This window comes from Geotrypetes seraphini, chromosome 3 (assembly GCF_902459505.1).
Source record: "Geotrypetes seraphini chromosome 3, aGeoSer1.1, whole genome shotgun sequence".
Taxonomy (NCBI): domain Eukaryota; kingdom Metazoa; phylum Chordata; class Amphibia; order Gymnophiona; family Dermophiidae; genus Geotrypetes; species Geotrypetes seraphini.
In genome coordinates, this window is record NC_047086.1 from 136,011,802 (window position 1) to 136,033,788 (window position 21,987).

At 46.0% G+C, this 21,987-nt stretch overlaps 1 protein-coding gene across 1 annotated transcript in view; it reads right to left on the minus strand.

The window, feature by feature from the left end:
- The window catches only part of RAB10 (RAB10, member RAS oncogene family), a 159,640-nt gene that overhangs the window by 113,581 nt on the left and 24,072 nt on the right, over window positions 1-21,987 (minus strand). The gene's annotated exons all lie outside the window — the stretch shown is intronic.

Consider the following 21,987-nt stretch of genomic DNA (forward strand, 5'->3'; position numbering starts at 1 on the left):
GTAGAGACCATGCTTGATCGACCGTTTTGACTTCGGCTGTCCTTTTCTTGAGCCGTTTTTTAACCATGGCTCTCATGCTGTCATAATTCCCTTTTCTGAAGTTAAAGGTTGTGGTTAGGGTCTTGATTCGTTTCCCCTTCCCAATGCCAATTTTAAAATTGATCGTCCCCAGCGGAACCGTGACTTCCACATCTGTTGTCCTTCCAGTTATGCCGTTTAGGACTAAGTCCAAGGTTGCGGTTCCTCTTGTTGGTTCTCCCACCATTTGTTCTAGGAAGCAGTCCCCTATTTTTTCCAAGAACTTTGTTTCCCTGCTGCAGTTTGAGGTTTCCAGGTTCCAGTTTATCCCCGGAAAGTTGAAGTCTCCCATGATAGTTACTTTACCTGTTCTACATTCATGGTTGATTTCCTCTATCACTTCTATGTCTGCTTCTTCCGTCTGTGCTGGGGGTCGATAAGAGGCCAATTTTAGTGTCTGTTTCATTCTGTCTTGGAATCTTTATCCATAGGGACTCCAGTTTTTCTTTTCCTTCCATCTTGCTTTCCCTGTAATCTCCACAACTATATGAGGAGGTTTCCTGGAGAGGAGTTCAGACTGAGTGCCTGAACCTCACTTGAAAAATCTTTTGAAAGTCATGGATTGGGTCTGCATGACTTCCAGTGGCGTCGGATGTCTTCACATCATCAATGGAATGGTCAACGGGACCAACTACATCACAATACTGTAAAAGTGCATGATGCCATCAGCTCAGCAGCTTTTTCCAGGCCAGTTTGGGTTCCAAAAAGACAACGCATCTTGCCATCGCTCCAAACAGGTGATCAACTGGAAGTGTCAGATCATCATAGTAAGCCTAGTAAATGGCGGCAAATAAAATACCCGAATGGTCCATCCAGTCTGCACAACCATACCTTCTCTTTAAATTACTGATTCAATTATAAATTATCCTTTTTCTTAGATATTTCCGGGCCAGAAACCCAGAGCTCTGCCCGGTACTGTGCTTAGGTTCCATCTACTGAAGTAATATACCCTGTTTCCCCGAATATATGACACTGTCTTATATTTTTAAAAACTCCAAAATATGCACAAGGTCTTATTTTCAGGGGGATGTCTTATTTTTCCATGAAGAAGAATACAGTACACATTTATTGCTGAAAAAAAGACATTTATTACCTGTATATGGTACAGGTCATCACAAACCAGAAAAGCTGTATCACAAACCAGAAAAACATTTAAGGCCCTGATTCTCCAAAAGTGCGTCCCGATTTTAGGCAGCTGTAGACGTCCTACAGCTGTCTAATCAGCCAATCGGGATGCATGTTTTTTAAAAAAAAATGCTCCCCAGGCAGGCCGTCCAGGAGAGGTGTCCTATACTAAACGCCGATTCTGTAACCGGCGTCTTTAGAAAATCGGGTTAAATTAGACGCGGCCGCTATACTTATGGCAGCAAGGGATCTCCCTGCTGCAATATGTATAGCGGCCGCGGTTGTTGCGGCCGCCTGTCCCATCACTGACAGGAGAATGCCTAACTCCTCCTGTTGGAACCCCGAGCCCCCTCCCCCCCAAACTCGTAATCGCCGACAGGAGTATGCCCAACTCCTCCTGTCGGAACCCCGGACCCTCCTCCCCCCCCAAACTCGTAATCGCCGACAGGAGGATGCCCAACTCCTCCTGTCGGAACCCCGGAACCCCCTCCCCCCCCCCAAACTCGTAATCGCCGACAGGAGGATGCCCAACTCCTCCTGTCGGAACCCCGGAACCCCCTCCCCCCCAAACTTGTAATCGCCGACAGGAGGATGCCCAACTCCTCCTGTCGGAACCCCGGAACCCCCTCCCCCCAAACTCGTAATCGCTGACAGGAGGATGCCCAACTCCTCCTGTCGGAACCCCGGAACCCCCTCCCCCCCAAACTCGTAATCGCCGACAGGAAGATGCCCAACTCCTCCTGCCGGAAAGCCCAACGACCCCCCGCCCCAACTAATCTCCCTCCCCCAACTAACCTTTCAATGTTGGTCAGCTGGACGGGTCTTGCTGCCGTCCAGCCGACGGGTCTGCCTCGTGGAAATGAGACGGCACGCCCCTTCCCGGCCCATCCCCGCTAAATCTAAGGCCTGATTGGCCCAGGCTAGGCACCTTGGCCAATCAGGCCTTAGGATTAGTGGGGATGGGCGGACCCGCTATGCCTAAGGCCTGATTGGTCCAGGCTTCTACAGCCTGGGCCAATCAGGCCTTAGATTTAGCGGGGATGGGCCGGGAAGGGGCGTGCCGTCTCATTTCCACGAGGCAGACCCGTCGGCTGGACGGCAGCAAGACCCGTCCAGCTGACCAACATTGAAAGGTTAGTTGGGGGAGGGAGATTAGTTGGGGCGGGGGGTCGTTGGGCTTTCCGGCAGGAGGAGTTGGGCATCTTCCTGTCGGCGATTACGAGTTTGGGGGGGAGGGGGTTCCGACAGGAGGAGTTGGGCATCCTCCTGTCAGCGATTACGAGTTTGGGGGGAGGGGGTTCCGGGGTTCCGACAGGAGGAGTTGGGCATCCTCCTGTCGGCGATTACGAGTTTGGGGGGGAGGGGGTTCTGACAGGAGGAGTTGGGCATCCTCCTGTCGGCGATTACGAGTTTGGGGGGGGGAGGAGGGTCCGGGGTTCCGACAGGAGGAGTTGGGCATCCTCCTGTCGGCGATTACGAGTTTGGAGGGGAGGGGGGGGAGGGGTTCCGACAGGAGGAGTTAGGCATTCTCCTGCCGGTGATGGGACAGGCGGCCGCAACAACCGCGGCCGCTATACATATTGCAGCAGGGAGATCCCTTGCTGCCATAAGTATAGCGGCCGCGTCTAATTTAACCCGATTCTCTAAAGTCGCCGGTTACAGAATCGGCGTTTAGTATAGGACGCCTCTCCCGGGCGGCCTGCCTGGGGAGCATTTTTTTTTTAAAAACGTGCATCCCGATTGGCTGATTAGACAGCTGTAGGATGTCTACAGCTGCCTAAAATCGGGACGCACTTTTGGAGAATCAGGGCCTCGGTGTACAGAGGCTTTTCCTGGGCTTGTTTTCCTGGACAGCGGAAGCAGGAAGTTGTGTGACCACGCATACGGTACTGTACCAGTACTCTGGATCGCCAAGACATGCTTGCCAAATAGTGCCTTATTTTCGGGGGGGGGGGAGCCTTATATTTCCCAGGTGGGGAAAAAAAGGGGGGTGTCTTACTAAAGGAGGAGGTCCTATAATGGGGGAAACACGGTAGTACATGATGGCAGATAAAGACCTGAACGGTCCATCCAGTCTGCCCAACTGATTCAATTTTTTTTTTCTTCTTCTTAGCTATTTCTGGGCAAGAATCCAAAGCTCTACCCGGTACTGTTCTTGGGTTCCAACTACTGAAGTCTCTGTCAAAGCTCATTCCAGCCCATCTACACCCTCCTAGCCACTGAAGTCCTCCGCAGCCCATCCTCAACCAAAAGGCCATATACAGACACAGACCGCACAAGTCTGCCCAGTACTGGCCTTAGTCCTTTAAAGCTCACTCCAGCACATCTAAACCATCCCAGCCATCGAAGCCCTCTTTAACCAAATGGTCGGGACACAAACTATGCAAGTCTGTCCAGTACTGGCCTTAGTTCTTCAATATATACCATTATTTTCTGATTAGAGATCCTCTGTGTTCTTCCCACACTTTTTTGAACTGTCACCGTTTTCCTCCCCACCACTTCCCTTGGGGAGCACATTCTAAGCATCACCCACCCTCTCCATAAAGAAGAATTCCTAACATTACTCTAGAGCCGAGATTTCGGCAGTTGGAACCCAAGCACAGTACCAGGTACAGCTTTGGATTCTTGCCCAGAAATAGCTAAGAAAAAAATTAAAAAATTTAAATTGAATCAGGTTGGGCAGACTGGATGGACCATTCAGGTCTTTATTTGCTGTCATCTACTATGTTACTATGAGCCTACTACCCCTCAACCTCAAATTATGCCCTCTGGTTTTACCATTTTCCTTTCTCTGGAAAAAATTTTGTTCTACGTTAATACCTTTCAAGTATTTGAATATCTGAATCATATTTCCCCTGTCCCTCCTTTCCTCTAGGGTATACATATTCAGGGTTTCCAGTTTCTCCTCATACGTCTTTTGGTGCAAACCTCCTACCATTTTCATTGCTTCCTCTGGACCGCTTCAAATCTTATGTCCTTTGCCAGATACGGTCTCCAAAATTGAACACAATACTCCAAGTGGGGCCTCACCAACAATCTGTACATGGGCATCAACACCTTCTTTCTTCAGCTGGTTATGCCTCTCTCTATACAGCCTAACACCCTTCTGGTAACAGCCACCGCCTTGTCACACTGTTTCTTTGCCTTTAGATCTTCGGACACTATGACCCCAAGATCCCTCTCCCCATCCGTGCATATCAGCCTCTCACCTCCCAGCACATACAGCTCCTCTGAATTTCTTTGCATTGAATTTTAGTTCACAGACATTAGACCATTTCTTTAACTTTTTCAGATCCCTTTTCATGATTTCCACTCCCTCCTTGGTGTCCACTCTATTACAAATCTTGGCACCATCCGCAAAAAGGCAAACCTTTCCTTCTAACCCTTCAGCAATGTTGCTCACAAACATATTGAACAGGATCGGCTCCAGCACCAAACCCTGAAGGACTCCATTACTCACCTTTCCTTCCTCCAAGCAAATTCCATTAACTACCATGCCAAACATTATTCTAGGAATTTCATTATCCTTTCTTCCAGCAATGCTTCCATTATTTTTCCAATAACCAAAGTGAGGCTTATCTAGTGTGACCATATGGCTCCAGAAAAAAGGGGACGTATTGAGACATCCGGGTTTTACTTCCATTGAAAGCAACCAAGATGTCTCAATCTGTTCTCCTTACTTCCATTGCTTTCAATGGAAATAAAACCCGGATGTCTCAACCTTTTATCTGGAGCCATATGGTCACAATAGGCTTACCGGCCTGTAGTTTCCCGCTTCATCACTGCAACCACTTTGTGATTAGGGACCACATCGGCTCTTCTCCAATCCCCAGGAACCACCCATGTCTCCAGAGACTTGTTGAACAAATCTTTAATAGGACCTACCAGACCCTTGTGAGCTCTCTCAAAATCCTGGGATGGATCCCATTTCTTCAGTCACCTTCAAATTTATCAAGTTATTCATAAGCACTTTCCTCCATGAATGGTGTGGAATCTACTCTAATTTCATGTGTAACTTTGCCAATATCAGTCCTTCTCCAGTATTTTCTTCCGTGAACATAGAACAGACGTATTTGTTTAGCATGTTTGCTTTTTCCTCACTCTCCACATATCGGTTCATAGCATCTTTTAGTCTCACAATTCCATTTTTCATCTTCCTCCTTATTTTACATTTTAGCCAGTTGCTCTAACGCTTTCACCAGACATATCTCTTTTGGTTTCTTTCAGTTTCACCTGATAGTCCTTTCTAAACTCCTCTTCTTGGGTTCCTCTATATTTCAGGAACCCAACTCTTTTGCCTTTATTTTCTCTGCCACTAGTTTGGAGAACCATATTGGTTTCCTATTTCTCTTGTTTTTATTTAATTTATTTTCTTCTTATAAAAGGTCAGTAGCCATTTTTATTGCTCCTTTCGGCTTAGCCCACTGTTTTTCCATTTCTCTTATGTCCTCCCATCCTAACAGCTCTTTCTTATTTCCCATTTTACTGAAGTCCGTACGTTTGAAATCTAAGATTTTTGAATTGTGTCACCGCTCTCTTTAGCTGTTATATCAAACAGTTTGATGAACACTATTTCCCAGGTGGGCACCCACTCAAACATTAGAAATACTCTCTCCATTTGTGAGAACCAGGTCCAATATCGCTTTTTCCCTCTGGGTTCCGTCACAATTTGTCTGAGCACAGCCTCTTGAAAGGCATCTACAATTTCCCTACTTCTTTCCGATTTAATTTTAGTTCCCAGATATTAGACCATTCCTTTAACTTTTTCATGTCAAGTGATCAAGGGCTCCCTGCATGACCATCACGGATTTTGATAAAACTTTATGCACAAAGTCCCACATGTATCAAACGAACTTTGGTAAAGTTTTAGTTTCGCCTGTGGAATATTCGTGGAGATATAGCCATTTGTTTGACCCCATACTGCAATGACATACAGTATGACAGTGACATTCTGACAACTTTGAGACACAATATCTCACGAGCTGTGTTTCCAAAAAAACTGAAACTTAGCTACCCTGCACAACTTTTGGAGCTCTATTCAGTGCTACCAATAATAATTTTTGTCGAGCACTGAGTTAATGGCTGAATTACAGTAAACTTGGCCGAAAAAATTAGTGCTCCAAAAAAAGTCAAAGTTTGACATTACTTAGCTCCCACAATAATTGAGTAATAAATGCGAAATTTGGCGCATGTCTCAGTACAACGTTGTTTTCAAAAGTACAATTTCAACCTCCAAGCTCTTTCCATTAGTTTACAAATTAAGTGTAAAGTTGCTAATTTGTGTAAAAAGGCCAAAAATAGGGTATTTTCAGCCTGCTTTTACAGAAAAATACCTTTTAGAAACTCTTTCAAATCAGTCTCATTAGAAAGAGCATATTTCAAACCCCCTAGAAAAGTGGACTTCATTTTTCAACGCAGGTTAACAATGCCCGAAAAAGGGGGACAAAATTGGGAGATGTCACCATGGCAACGGCCTACGTTTCAACTTACAATTATGTCACTTTTCACACTGTTTTTCCCTGTTTATTTTTACTCAAACTTTGGGTACAATTATAGTGTTCTTAATTAATGATTATTCCTAACTAGAAATTGAGGTGATAATTTTGTTGCATGCAGATCACAAATTACAACTTGTTTTCAGATCCACATTATTATTAATTCAAATGGATGCCAACGAATTGACTAATAATAATCCTTTTCTGCCAGACTGTGCCATTGGGCAAAAATTGTTGTCAAAGTGTCATGACGGCACATTTTATTCTAAAAAATGTGGGCTCATTTTTTTACATAAATTGTCAACCGATGAAAAATTGCTTATCACTCGGCGCTCCGACGTTGAACTGATGGATAAAGACCAAATCTGCCTCCACCACAAAGCAAAGTATCTTGACAAATACGAATTAAAGCAAACATCGTGTTGTAATCCATTTGAAAAGAAAAATCACATTGTTCAAAGTGGATTGTTAAAAGTCGATCTTGCCATGTCTAATGATTTTAGAAAAGTGGCAAAAATAAATATCAAGCCAGGTCAGAAACTTTGCAGTAGGTGCAAAGCCCAATACGTTTCAATGAGTGAAGCTACTGCAGCATCTTCATCTTCAGACGATTTTGATATCAGCATCTCCGATGCAGTTGATCAAAGCTTGACTGCTTTAGGAACCTCTCCATTGAAAATTCGAAGGTTAGCTAGTAGAGATAAAGCCGGCTATGTGATACGAAAAATTGAACGTGTGCAGAATGTGATAGCCAAGAAGATTACATCTGCTGCTGGAGTTTCAGCTGAAGAAGTTGGGCCGTCTCGTCAGTCTGTAGAATGCAAGTTATGTGAAGATTACACTGACCTCATTGAAGAAATGAAAACGAAAATTGCAATATCCAACAGGTCAATGAAAGTTCAATTATTGACGATGGCCCCAAAAAGTTGGTCAATAAAGGAAACAGCAATGAAGTTTGGCGTTTCAGAGCGCATGGTCAGAAAGAGAAAGGCATTTGTTCTATACCTGATGCAAAAATTGGCAAAAATTGCAAATAGAGTTCAAGATTTTTACGAAGACGATGAATTCAGCAGAATATGTCCTGGCAAAAAAGATTGCATTTCAGTCCGCCTCAATGGTTTAAAAGTACAAAAGCAAAAGCGGCTGCTGTTGAATAATTTAAAAGAGCTGTACATGGCGTACTGTAACAAATACGGAACTGAAATTGGTTTTTCCAAATTCTGTGAGCTCAGGCCAAAGTGGTGTGTAACCGTTGGTGCATCAGGTGGACACTCCGTGTGTGTCTGCACGATACATCAAAATGTAAAGCTCATGCTACAAGGCGCCAATGTCAAAGAGAACTACAAAGTTCTTATGGAAAAAACTGTGTGCGACCTAAATGTCAAGGACTGTATGCTACAACGATGTCAAAACTGCCCTGGTGAAGAAGCACTAACAGCATACCTGGAAGAAATATTCAAGGATTTAGATCCAGAAGAATCAACAGAATTTAAGCAATGGGTTCACGCTGACCGTGAAACATTAGAAACAAGCGTACTAACCATGGACAACTTTATTGAAAGACTTGCAAGCAAGATTTGGAAGTTGACAAGCCACCATTTCATTTCAAAACATCAAAGTGAATATTTGAAGATGTTGAAGACAGGCTTAAAAGAAACAGAAATGATAGTTTTGATGGATTTCGCTGAAAATTACTCATTTGTTGTACAGGATGCCTCCCAAGGCTTTCACTGGGAAAATTCACAAGCTACGGTACATCCTTTTGTTGCATATTACCTCAATGAAGTGGGCACATTGCAAGTTGTAAACTGTTGCATTATTTCTGATCATATGCAACATGATACGATATCTGTACACGTGTTTATTCAAAAGTTGATCGAATTTTTGGTAACTCAAACAAACATTACCAAAATATACTACTTCAGTGATGGCTCAGCTGCACAATATAAAAAGTACAAGAACTTTGTGAATTTGTGCAATCACAGAAATGATTTCAACATTGAGGCTGAATGGAATTTTTTTGGAACTAGCCACAGAAAATCATCCTGCAATGGAGTTGGTGGAACAACTAAACGACTGGCTGCCCGGGCTAGCCTCCAAAGACCATCAACGGATCAAATATTGACGCCAAAGGATCTATTTAACTTTTGTGACCAAAATATACACGGAGTTAAATACATTTATGTTCCAAAAGAAGAAATTGAAGAAAGCAAAAAGTTTCAAGAAGAAAGATGGCATGAAAGCAGCACAGTAGCCGGTACCAGAGAGCACCACCAATTTGTACCAGTCGACTCAAACTCGGTTCGTGTCAGCAAAGTTTCAAATGACACAATAAATTTTGTTGCCAAAATTTCTGATACTACCATTCCAAATTTGAAAGTTTCCGAAATCTTTCCTGGTTGCTACGTTGCCTGTACTTACGATAATCAATGGTGGATAGGCAACGTTGTTGAAGTCTCAATTGAACAAAATGATGCATTGATAAAATTTATGCATCCTCACGGTCCAGCTCATTCATTTTATTGGCCAGAAAGGCAAGACGTTTGTTGGGTTCCAGAGCAACACCTCATCTGCATGCTTTGTGCCCCTTCAGTTGCATCATCCGGTCGCCAATATCAATTTCCAGAAACTGCATTGAAGAAAGTGGCTCAAAAATTTAACAGAATGTTATAAAGATTGCTGGCAGTTAAAATCAAAGTGGACTTCACTTCGGCTTGGGAACCATATAAGATACCCAATTTAGGCTTGGGAACCTAGGATAAGACACCCTAATCATTGGCTTTGGAACCAGAAAGATACCAACAAAAGGCTTTGGAAACTTGACAAAGAAACCAAATGCGAGGCTTGGGAACCTGGACGAAGTGGCCCACCCGTGGCTGGTATTGCACAGCTATCGGGCGTGACCCCTATGGCGATGGGGTTGCCAGTTCAAATTCTTGAACTGGTAGTGACAATGTCACCATGGACCAACGCAATAGAGTAGTAGTAATACTACATCAATACAAAACTGTAACTTTAAAAATGACAGAACTATGTTGAAATAGAGGTTATTGCCGTGGCAACGTCTCCCAACTTTGTCCCCCTTTTTCAGCCATTGTTAACCTGCGTTGAAAAATGAAGTCCACTTTTCTAGGGGGTTTGAAATATGCTCTTTCTAATGAGACTGATTTGAAAGAGTTTCTAAAAGGTATTTTTCTGTAAAAACAGGCTGAAAATACCCTATTTTTGGCCTTTTTACACAAATTAGCAACTTTACACTTAATTTGTAAACTAATGGAAAGAGCTTGGAGGTTGAAATTGTACTTTTGAAAACAATATTGTACTGAGACATTATGCGCCAAATTTCGCATTTATTACTCAATTATTGTGAGAGCTAAGTAATGTCAAACTTTGACTTTTTTTGGAACACTAATTTTTTTGGCCAAGTTTACTGTAATTCAGCCATTCACTCAGTGCTCGACAAAAATTATTATTGGTAGCACTGAATAGAGCTCCAAAAGTTGTGCAGGGTAGCTAAGTTTCAGTTTTTTTGGAAACACAGCTCGGGAAATATTGTGTCTCAAAGTTGTCAGAATGTCATTGTCGTACTGTATTTCATTGCGGTATGGGGTCAAACAAATGGCTATATCTCCACAAATATTCCACAGGCGAAACTAAAACTTTACCAAAGTTCGTTTGAGACATGGTGGACTCTGCATTAGAGGTCTGCACGGGAACGGGGATCGCGGGGATCCCGCGGGTCCCGCGGGGATCCCGCGGGTTCCCCCCCCTGGCTCACGGGACTCCCACGGGGACGCCCCCTGGCCCACGGGACTCCCACGGGGATGCCCCCCTGACCCACGGGACTCCCACGGGGACGCCCCCTTGCCCACGGGACTCCCACGGGGATGAAAACAGCCTACCTAAATTCTGGCGATGCAAGATGCAGCTTACAAGTCTGGCGTCGCGTCGGGAAATAGCCATGTTGAGCAGTGAGCTCAGCACGTACACAGATGAAAGCCTTGCTTGCTGATTGGTCCGGCGGCCCCGCCCCACCGTGCCGCCGGACCAATCAGCAAGCAAGGCTTTCATCTGTGTACATGCTGAGCTCACTGCTCAGCATGGCTATTTCCCGACGCGGGCATTAGGCTGTTTTTTTGTCATTTCGGGTGGGGGATGGCAGCGGCAGCAGCAGCCTGAAAAAGAAATCATCCTGGCCGGGTTCGGTGTCATGCTCCGGAGCTTCTACAGCCTTCCTATCTCCCTCTCCCTTCTACCTGCGGCTCTCTTCGGCAACTCAGCAGCAACGATCGACACAAGCTTCTGACGTCGGGGCCTACCCTCTGCGAGTCCCGCTTGTTTCAACTTCCTTTTTCCACAAAGGTGGGACTCGTAGAGGGAAGGCCTCGATGTCGGCAGCTTGTCTTGATCACCGCTGCTGACGAGTTGCTTAAGAGAGCCGCGGAGCAGGGGGGTGTTGCCAGGTGCAGGTAGAAGGGAGAGGGCCAGATGCAGGACTCGTGGGTGAGGGAGGAGAAGAGAGAGGGGAGAGAAACAAAAGGAAATATTTCATACTGGGCTGGGCCGGAGTGGAGAGAGGGTGGAAAGATTCTGGCTACAGGGTGCAGTAACAAAGGAAAAGAGGGGAAAGCTGAAAATGGAGATAGTGACACAAAGAAGAGAAAGGGTAAGCAGGACCTTCTGAATAAGGATAGAGATACAGAGGGGACATGAAGAGGAGGTGAAATAGAGACATAGAAGTAATGCTGAAAAAGTGTGTGTGGGGGGGGAGATAAAGACATTGAAAGGGCAAATGGTGAATATGGGGTAAAGACAAGGACAGAGACAAATGAAGATTCTGAAAAAGTGGTGAGATAGGGATATAGGTGAGATGGACACAAAGAAGGGTGATGCTGGAAAATAGGTGGAATGGTAATTCTGACAGACACAGAAGGGAAATGCTGGATCAAGGAGAGATGGGGCTCAGGCTGGATGGAATGAGGAGAAATGCCTTGTTGGCCCGGAACTTCCTCTCCTACGTCAGAATTGACGTCAGGGAGCGGAATGCTGGTCAGCGCGACGCTTCTGCAGGGAAAGCTTGGGACAGCGGTGGCTTGGGGACTATTCCCCGATGGCGGTGGCAGCAAACCGAGTGGCTTGGGGGAGGGCACGGAGAAAGAAAGAAAGGGGGCAGACAGAGAGACAGAAAGAAGGGGGAACAGGGAGACAGAAAGAAAAAGTTGGGGGAGAGAATGAGGTCTGGAGGAGAGGAAACATACAGGAGGCTGAAAGAAAGGAAGAAAGATTGGATGCACAGTCAGAAGAAGAAAGTGCAACCAGAGACTCATGAAATCACCAAACAGCAAAGATAGGAAAAATGATTTTATTTTCAATTTAGTGATCAAAATGTGTCTGTTTTGAGAATTTATATCTGCTGTCTATATTTTGCACTATGGCTCCCTTTTACTAAACCGCAATATTGTTTTTTAGCGCAGGGAGCCTATGAGCATTGAGAGCAGCGCGAGGCATTCAGCGTAACTCCCTGTGCTAAAACCTACTATTGTGGTTTAGTAAAAAGGGAGGGGGTGTATTTGTCTATTTTTGTATTTTGTTACCGAGGTGACATTGCATAGAGTCATCTGCCTTGGGAAATGTATATGGCAGATATCTTTGTTTTGTGTTCAAAAGAAAAGGAAATGCATTTCTGGTTTTATTTCTACAGTGTTGAAGTACTTGTTGGCCCTTGCTGTGACTGGTGGGGATCCCCAAGCACCGCCAGCAGAGGACCTCCTCTAGAGATGGTCAGAACTCCCCTCCACCAAGCGCAGCAGTCGCTGGCAGCATCCATGAGCCACTGAGGTGCCAGCATCTGTGACTCAGGGACGCTACTGCTGCCTGCCAAGCTTGGCAAAAGGGACCCCAACTGCAAAGGAAGTCCTCAGCTGACAGTTTGTGGGTTCTCATCAGCTGAGTATTTATATTTTATATTTACATTAGAGGTTCTGGTAGAAACCCATTTACAAAGTATGTATTCTTCCCAATTAATATTTCCAAATTAATAGTCTCTTTGCTTATTTGTAAATGGGTCTCTACCAGAGCCTTTAATTCAGTAGCATAATTAAATAAAATAACTATTTCTGAAGTTTATAGGGAAGGATGGTGACGGAGGGGATTCCTCGCGGGGACGGGTGGGGACGGAGGGGATTCCTCGCGGGGACGGGTGGGGACGGAGGGGATTCCTCGCGGGGACGGGTGGGGACGGAGGGATTCCTCACGGGGACGGGTGGGGACGGAGGGATTCCTCACGGGGACGGGTGGGGATGGGTGGGATTTTGGCGGGGACGGGTGGGGACGGGTGGGATTTCTGTCCCCGCGCAACTCTCTACTCTGCATATGAAGTTTCATCAAAATCCGTGATGGTCATGCAGGGCACTTTCCAAGATTCTGATCACTTGACATGGAATGACCCGATTTCCACTCCCTCCTTGGTGTCCACTCTGTTACAAATCTTGGTACCATCCGCAAAAAGGCAAACCTTTCCTTCTAACCCTTCAGCAATGTTGCTCACAAACATATTGAACAGATCGGCTCCAGCACCAAACCCTCAGGGACTCCATTACTCACCTTTCCTTCCTCCAAGCAAATTCCATTAACTACCATGCCAAACATTATTCTAGGAATTTCATTATCCTTTCTTCCAGCAATGCTTCCATTATTTTTCCAATAACCAAAGTGAGGCTTACCTAGTGTGACCATATGGCTCCAGAAAAAAGGGGACGGATTGAGACATCCGGGTTTTACTTCCATTGAAAGCAACCAAGATGTCTCAATCTGTTCTCCTTACTTCCATTGCTTTCAATGGAAATAAAACCCGGATGTCTCAATCCGTCCCTTTTTTTCTGGAGCCATATGTTCACACTAGGCTTACCGGCCTGTAGTTTCCCGCTTCATCACTGCAACCACTTTGTGATTAGGGACCACATCGGCTCTTCTCCAATCCCCAGGAACCACCCATGTCTCCAGAGACTTGTTAAACAAATCTTTAATAGGACCTACCAGACCCTTGTGAGCTCTCTCAAAATCCTGGGATGGATCCCATTTCTTCAGTCGCCTTCAAATTTATCAAGTTATTCATAAGCACTTTCCTCCATGAATGGTGTGGAATCTACTCTAATTTAATGTGTAACTTTGCCAATATCAGTCCTTTGCTAATATCAGATGGAACTTTCCAGTTCGTATCCTGAAGGTTGAAATCACCCAACAGCAGCACCTCCTCTTTCTTTCTGAACTTTTATATATCTGCAGTCAGATCTTTCAATTTGCTGCGATTGAGTCTGAAGTCTGTAGACTACACTCACAAAGATAGAAGTTCCATCTTCTCTTTTCAGAGTGATCTATATCACTTCTTCCTCCCCTGCATTTCAGTTGCTTGGATATCGATCTTTACATAAAGAGCTACTCCTCCACATTTTTGACGATTTCTGTCCTTCCTAAAAAGATTATATCCCGGTATGCTTGCATCCCATCCATGGGATTCACTGAACCATGTCTCTATGATAGCAACAATATCCAGGTCTGCTTTTAACATCAGGGCTTATAGATCATTAACTTTGTTGCTTAGACTGTGAGCTATTTTTCAATGGTAACCTTTTTTGTATAGTTTTCTTGTTTCATTTCCCTTCCAGTTGCATTGCTAAGAAGTGAGATGCTAATATTGTTTATGTTGCAATGTTTATAACCATCACATCTTGTCTTTTGCTGGGGTGGCCGCCTTAAATTGTCCTTCATACATATGCCACTCCGCCATGTTGTCTACTTTTCTCAGCAAGGAAGTCCTCTGTGTTTTTAACTCTTTCCTCTCCCTTTCCAGTCAATCAACTGGCCTAACCAATTTCTGTATCTGAATCCAATCGAGAACTTGTGGCACAAGGTGGCCTGGGAGATATCTAAGAGACAACCAAAATCAAATGTGAATTGAGTGAGTCACTCATTGCAGCATGGAACCACGTTGTCACCCACGATCACCTCAAACTGTTCACTCCATGCAGACACGGTGCAATCAGGTGATCAAGAACGAGAACAGAGGATGGCCCACCAAATACAGAGCTATCACCAATACACAAAATGACCTTTTTCAAGGCCACCTACATAAATAAGGAAAGATGACATTTGTAATTTATTTAGTTTTCTATCCTGTTCTCCCCAAAGAGATCAGAATGGGATACAGGTTAAGTACTTTTTTGGCCAGTGAAGTACATTACTCATTTTACGCAGAAAATGATTAACATAGCAACTTAACCTCAGAAATTTAAGGCCAAACTAGAATAAAAAGTATATTCTAATAGCCACTGTATCTCTTATAATGTGGTACAGACAAATCTTTTGAGTCAACAAAAAACAGGTCAGAAATGCAAAGAATACAAAATTCACAAGTGGTCCCAAACTTTTCCCACACCATTGTAAGTGTTTCTCTCGAGTAAGAAACTGTAAGCAGTCAAGCCAGTCTCCAGGAATTAATGATACAAGCACAGAAGACTGCCAATGTAAGAAAGAACATTGCAGTGTATTCTGAAAGTATGTAAGTTGGGTTGTACCCAGAAGGGACTTGAGACAGCATTGTTTGGGCCAGACCTAGAAACCAGTCCCTATGAAGAGTACTGACTAGGGGCTAGATGCATTAAAGTCTCTGAACATCTAACGATCATCGCTAAACCGGTTTGACTGGTTTAGCGACCAATCGTACTTGACGACTTGATGCACAAATCGGCTCAGTATGTGGTTTTCTGTATGATCACTCAATCTGGCGTCTGAGCCAATCAGAGCCTTAGGCCCCTCCCCGTGCATCCCTCCTGCTATAAACTAGTTTCAAGGTACGGAGGAGGTTCGGGGGGGGTGTAGGGGAGTCGAGGTGCATCCAGTCGCAGGAGGGAGTGGGCATCCCCAATAGTTGAGAGACAGGAGGCTACTTTGGGGCTTCCCTTGCCACTCAGTTGTTCGGGCTTCCCTAAAACAGCTCTCAGAGCAAATGGTCCGACAGGGATTACATCGAACACAAGAATTGGCGCTGCTGGGTCAGAAAAGTGGTCCATAGTGCGGCAGCCCTTAGGTGAAAGAACAGTGCCCTATTTGATTCTAGCCTTACCTGAGTATGTTCTGGTTCAGCAAGAACTTATCTAACCTTTTCTTAAATCCCTGGAGGGTGCTTTCCCCTATAACAGCCTCTGGCAGAGCATTCCAGATTTCTACCACTCTCTGAGTGAAGAAAAACTTCCTTACGTTTGTAGAGAATCTATCGCCTTTTAACTTTAGAGAGTTCCCTCTCGTTCTTTCCGCCTTGGAGAGGGTGAACAATCTCTCTTTCTCTACGAAGTCAATTCCCTTCAATATCTTGAATGTTTCGATCATGTCCCCTCTCAGCCTCCTCTTTTCAAGGGAGAAGAGTTTCTCTAGCCTCTTATTGTACGGCAACTTCTCCAGCCCCTTAACCATTTTTGTTGCTTTTCTTTGGATCCTTTCGAGTAGTACTATATCCTTTTTCATGTACGGCGACCAGTGGTGAATGCAGTATTCCAGGTGGGGGCGCACCATGGCCCGGTACAGCGGCATGATAACCTTCTCAGATCTGTTTGTGATCCCCTTCTTGATCATTCCTAGCATTCTGTTCGCCCTTTTTGCCGCCGCCACCAGGCATTGCACGGACAGCTTCATTGACTTGTCTACAAGTACTCCCAAGCCCCTTTCCTGGGGGTTCTCGCCAAGTATAGCACCAGACATCCTGTATTCATGCATATGATTTTTGTTACTGGCATGCATCACCTTGCACTTATCCACGTTGAACCTCATTTGCCATTTCGTGGCCCATTCCTCGAGTGTGTTTATGTCTCTTTGCAGGTCTTCGCAATCCTTCTGTGTCCTCACTACCCTGAATAACTTTGAATTGTCTGCAAATTTAATCACCTCACTCATTATACCAATTTTCAAGTCGTTTATAAATATGTTGAAGAGCACGGGCCCGAGCACCGAACCCTGTGGCACTCCACTCGTGACGCGTTTCCAGTCTGAGTATTTTCCATTCACCCCCACTCTCTGTTTCCTATTCGCCAACCAGTTTTTAATCCACATGAGTATATCACCCTTGATTCCATGGCTTGCAATTTTTCGAAGTAGATGTCCATGCGGGACCTTGTCGAACGCCTTATGAAAATCTAGATATACAATCGACCGGGTCACCCATGTCTATCTGCCTGTTTACTCCCTCGAAGAAATGCAGTAAGTTTGTTAAGCAAGATCTTCCTTTGCTGAAGCTGTGCAAATAATTTGGATGTAAACCTTTTGGAACATCGATCAATGCTCCACAATCGGTCATCAGCGACTCGTACAGTCTTAGCAACCGTGTTTAGTGCATCTAGCCCCGGGAGTTGATTGCAAGAGAGGGAGAGACTGAGTAAAAAGACTAAGCCTGTGACGCAACAGAACCGACTACAGTCATTTTGATGTACATCAAGTACTTTTTACTTTTACTTGCAACCTGTGTGTGTGCACGTACATGCCACATTTCAGGGAGCCCTGCAGTTAGCTGCAAACACATGGCCACAATATTGTACAAAAAACACATTTGAACAGCGGTAGGTAAAAAAATTCTCTAGGTTTAAAAGGAACTTTTACAGACCTACATTCTAATTAGGTTTATGAAATTCAAGTTCAATCCACTATAAATCTGTCAGGTGAATCATTAGGGCACTGTGCTTTGATTTCCTAGCAGCAACTGCTAATTATTCAGCTTTGTCAGGAATGTGGGAAAGGCTTTTGCCTTCATTCAAAAGGCTTAAGATAAAGCCTGCAATTCTAAAGCAAGCTCACATTTATTTAGATTATTCTTTGAATTCAGGAGGCAGTTACTGAGACTCCATTATTGTCTCCAATAAAGCTGAAGAGCAGAGTAGGAGAAAGGAAGAGATCTCCTACAAGGTCTACTGCTGCTCTATTAGAGCCTGATTTACTAAGGCTGTTTTCTTCTCCCTTGGATTTGGAATGGGAAAGCTTAGCAAATCAGGCCATTGCAGCAAGTCACTGGCAGAAATACAGTGTCAGCATCCTCCAGTCCCTATAATATAGTCTCTCTACCTCTCTCCTCCCATAGTTGGCCACCACCCTGCTCCTAGCTCTTCCATAAGACTACCAGACAACCCCCCCAAACTCCCATCCTCTCCACTCTAGTAAGCCTCACCATCCAAGAAACCAGCCAGTTAACTTCCAAATCCCTGACCCTTTTACACACCCAACTACATCTTACCCCTACCTAGCTTTTACCATCTAGACAGCTAATCAGTCTCCTTCCCCCAACCATCTAATCCTCACAATCCAGGAAGCCAGAAGCCACTTGGCCATTCCCTCCAGTCTCCACCATACCCCCTCACAGCCAACTACATAAATCCTTTACCCAGCTAATAAACACTCTCCTCTCACCCGCCAGCCAGGTCTGCTCAACAGATACCAGTAAAAGAGAGTTTCCTGTTCTCTCTGCAAAGCACAGCTGGCTGACAGTTTGGGCCACATGATACAAGAACTTGTGTGCAAGTCTCTCACAATTTGAGGCCCTGAGACTGATGCTGGAGTTCTCGTACTGTGCAGCTCAAACTCAGAGTTGCATTGTGCACACAACAGGAAGCTTCTGTTCTGTGGCCATGAAAAAGAGAGAATTTCTTAAAAATCTGCTACTCTTTGCCGGGCAGACTCTGCTGGAAATACATGATGAATCACCTAAACTAGTTGACAATAGTATGAAAGGTTTGGCATATATAATTTATAGAAACACAAAAAAGGTCCAAACTAAAAACATTTCGCAAATCAAATTTTTCCATGGGAGCTTACTTTGTATTGCAGTAGATTTAGAACCAAACAATATATTTAGTTCAAATATAACTTTAAAGAGCCATCATCCCCAACCCACGAAAAGGGGCACACACTAGACCTCATTAGCTTCCTCGACCTTACCGCTCACAAGACGTCAATTGACGACACTCGCTGGGAACATGTCCCCTGGTCTGACCACTTCCTAGGGGCTTTCTGTCTCCCCATCTTTATGTCGCACCTTGGGGCTCCACCCCATACTTCCAACCCCATTACCTTCCGCAAAAAAATCACAAGCGACCTGTTCTGGTCTAAATTTCTCAATCTATTCTCCTCTGCCCCTAAGCCTGCAGATTCAGGTACTAATTGGCATAACAGGGTCGCTCTCTCCAAATCCACCTATCTTTCCCTCGCCCCCCTTTCCACTAAATCCATCTCCTATCCCCGCAAGGCCCCTTGGTTCCTCCCATATCACAGAGAGCTAAAACAGAAATGTCGAGCTCTGGAGCACATATGGAAAAAAATCAAAAAGCACAGTTACTTACCGTAACAGGTGTTATCCAGGGACAGCAGGCATATATTCTCACATGTGGGTGACGTCATCTACGGAGCCCCGATGCGGAAGCATTTTCAAGCAAACTTGATTGAAGATTTAAGTTTGCTCTGCTGCTCCACGCATGCGTGCCTTCCTGCTCCACTAGGGGGTGCATCCCCTCGTGGTCTCCAGTTCACTTAACTAGCCAAGAAGCCAACCTCGGGGAGGTGGGCGGGTTGTGAGAATATATGCCTGCTGTCCCTGGATAACACCTGTTACGGTAAGTAACTGTGCTTTATCCCAGGACAAGCAGGCATGATATTCTCACATGTGGGTGACCTCCAAGCTAACTGAAAAGGGATGGAGGGAAGATGGCAATTTAAGCAAATAGATTTCGCAATATCGATTGGCCGAACCGGCCATCGCTTCTGGACAGTGAGTCCAGACAGTAGTGGGAGGTGAAGGTATGAACTGAAGACCACGTGGCAGCCTTGCAGATTTCCTCAATAGGTGTGGACCTGAGGAATGCTACGGAGGCTGCCATTGCTCGGACTTTGTGTCCCGTTACTCGACCATGCAGCGCGAGACCAGCCTGAGCGTAGCAAAAGGAGATGCAATCGGCCAACCAGTTGGACAAGGTGCGTTTGGAAACTGGGTGACCTAACCGGTTTGGGTCGAAGGACAAAAACAGTTGTGGGACTTTCCGGTGTGACTGAGTGCTTTGGAGGTAAAAGGCCAACGCTCTCTTGCAGTCAAGAGTGTGGAGCGCCACTTCTCCGGGGTGAGAGTGGGGCTTGGGAAAAAACACAGGCAAGACAATGGACTGATTGAGATGAAAATCAGACACTAGTTTAGGTAAGAACTTTGGATGGGTGCAGAGTACCACCTTGTCGTGATGGAATACCGTGAAGGGTGGGTCCGCTACCAGAGCTTGTAACTCACTAACCCGCCGGGCGGAAGTGAGCGCTAGCAGGAAAATCACCTTCCAAGTGAGGAATTTTGGATGGCATTTGTCTAGGGGCTCAAATGGAGGTTTCATTAGTTGAGCCAGAACCACGTTAAGGTCCCAAACCACCGGGGGGGGGTTTGAGAGGAGGGTGGACGTTCAGAAGACCCTTCATGAAGCGAGAGACTAAGGGATGGAGCGAGAGGGCTTTCCCTTCCAGGGGCTGATGAAAGGCCACAATCGCACTGAGGTGTACTCGAATGGAGTTGGTCTTTAGGCCGGAATGAGATAATTGAAGTAAATAGTCAAGGACCAGAGGGACGGGGACCGACACCGGGTCCTGGCTGTGGGAGGAGCACCAGGTTGAGAATCTGGTCCACTTTTGGGAGTAGCTGGTTCTCGTCGAGGTCTTTCTAGAGGCCTCCAATATCTCCTTGACTGATTGAGACACGGGGAGAGCAGTCAGGGGGAGAAAAACCAAGCATTCAGATGAAGAGATTGAAGATTGGGATGTAACAGCGAACCCTGACCCTGTGATAGTAGAGAGGGAAACAGAGGCAGAGGCAGTGGATCTCTGACACTGAGTTGAAGTAGAAGGGAAAACCACGGCTGGCGTGGCCAGCGAGGGGCAATCAGGATCAGGGTAGCTTGTACTGTTTTCAGGTGGACAAGCGTCCGCAGTATCAGAGGAAACGGCAGGAACGCGTACAGGAACCTTCCCTCCCAGTCGAGGAGGAAGGCGTAGGCCTCGAGCCGGTCCGGGGAGTACATCCGGGAGCAGAAGAGAGGCAGCTTGTGGTTGTGGGGGGATGCGAATAGATCTATTTGAGGCGTCCCCCACTTTTCGAACACCTGTCGTAGGATTTGAGAGTGCAGTGACCACTCGTGTGGCTGGAGGAGGCGGCTGAGTCTGTCCGCCAGACAGTTTTGTTCTCCTTGTATGTACACCGTTCGAAGGAAGGTGTTGTTGGAGATTGCCCATTTCCAGAGGCGCAGGGCTTCCCGGCAAAGGGACCAAGACCCTGTTCCCCCTTGTTTGTTTACGTAGTACATTGCTACTTGGTTGTCGGTTCGGATGAGAACCACTCGGTCGTGGAGCAGATGCTGAAAAGCTACAGCTGCGAGATAGATGGCCCGAAGCTCCAGCACGTTGATGTGGCAGCGACGGTCTTCTGCTGACCACATCCCTTGAGTGCGTAGGCCGTCTAGATGGGCTCCCCAAGCGTACTCCGACGAGTCCGTGGTGAGTATCTTGCTGTGAGGTGGGGTGAGGAAGAGCAAACCTTTGGAAAGATTTGAAGAGTCGGCCCACCAGCGGAGCGATCGTTGCAAAGAAGGCGTCACTGTCACGGGGCGGTCGATCGGGTCCCGGTCTTGACGCCATTGAGAGGCCAAGGTCCATTGAGGAATTCTCAGATGGAGGCGGGCGAAGGGTGTGACGTGGACGGTGGAGGCCATGTGGCCCAGAAGAGTCATCATCTGCCGAGCTGATACCGAGGTCAGCAGGGAAAACCTTCGACTCAGACTTACTAACGCCTCTAGACGCGGAGGGGGGAGAAAGGAACGGAGGCGAACCGTGTCCAGCGTGGCCCCGATGAACTGCAGGGACTGGGAGGGGCGTAGTTGGGATTTTGGGAAGTTTATCTCGAACCCCAGACTTTGTAGGTAGGTAATAGTCTGTTGGGTCGCTGAGATAACCACTTCCCTGGACGGGGCTTTGATCAGCCAGTCGTCCAGGTAGGGGAATACCTGGAGGCCCTGGGAGCGTAAGCTTGCTGCGACTACCACGAGGCACTTGGTGAAGACCTGGGGTGACGATGCTAGGCCGAAGGGGAGAACACGGTATTGTAGGTGCCAGTCCCCTACCTGAAAACGCAAGAACTTGCGGTGAGCAGGGTGCACTGGGACATGTGTATACGCCTCCTTCAGATCGAGGGAGCAGAGCCAGTTGCCCTCGTCGATCAGGGGGTAGAGGGTCG